This window comes from Belonocnema kinseyi, chromosome 1 (assembly GCF_010883055.1).
Source record: "Belonocnema kinseyi isolate 2016_QV_RU_SX_M_011 chromosome 1, B_treatae_v1, whole genome shotgun sequence".
NCBI lineage: Eukaryota > Metazoa > Arthropoda > Insecta > Hymenoptera > Cynipidae > Belonocnema > Belonocnema kinseyi.
Genome location: NC_046657.1, coordinates 31159897 through 31161022, shown reverse-complemented (window position 1 = coordinate 31161022; position 1126 = coordinate 31159897).

Below are 1126 nucleotides of genomic sequence, written 5' to 3'. Positions count from 1 at the left end.
ATGCCTGATGCACCTATTGTCTCCAAAGCTCCATCGAAATTTAGAGATCCAGAAAGGTCTCCAATGCAATGGAATAACTCAACTTCAGCCGGTGAGAAAACTGTATTAAATCAAAAATTTTAATGAACGTCATTGAGGAAAAATGTGACTTTACTGAATCAAGAGTCTTGCAAACTTAATTTAGAGAAGAAGAAGAAGATTCAAGCTTAATAGTTTATAAATTTGAGTGTTCATGACATAATGTATTGCCTTAATAATCAAATTACTGGCTATCATTAGCTCTTGAATACGGAAGGTCGTGAATTTTAATTAACTTTTTCTTATATCCTAGACTAATTCAAAGTCGCTAGCTTTTTAATCGACTATTGATTTCCGTATGTGGAGACAGATTATTTATTTGTTCTATTTCATCTAAATTGATATTACTTTTATGCATTAAAAATACTAATTTCAGGATTTTCTACTTATATAAAGACATGGCGTCCTGTAAATCCAAATTACAAAACTCTTAATCTAGCGTTTGCTAAAGTTTCTGATGACTCATATTACAATTACTACAAAGCTCTGGCTTCTCTAAGAAATATGCATGCTGTGCGATCTGGTAACTTACAGGTGAAAGTGCTAGAGAACGAAGTATTAGCATTCTCAAGGTAAAGATGAAAAATCATATTTTTATTAAATAAGAACCGACCAGAAAATTATCTACTAATTGGAAATTGTATTTGATGCAGGAATAAAAAGAAGAAAAAATCTGTTTATGTTCTTATCAACTTTAGCGAACAAAATAAAACTGTTAGTTTGACGGAGTTTGAGAATACTGATCCAGAACTTGCATTTTATAGAGCTTCTCCTGGTCTAGGTTTGACGTCAGGGTATGTAAATTACAAAGTGACTTTTTCAAATTGAACCAAAAAATTATATGTATTGTAAAAATTGTTACATATGGAGTAATAATTATGGAGTGTAATATGTTTTTGTATAATTTATCTAGCTCAAAGGTATCATAAAAATCATTCTTTCATATACTGTAATTTAATTTTTCAGGAGCCTCATGAATTCAAACGAAATCAACATTCCGCCCACTGCAACTATGGTCTTTGTCGATTCCTAGAGTCGGAACTATTAA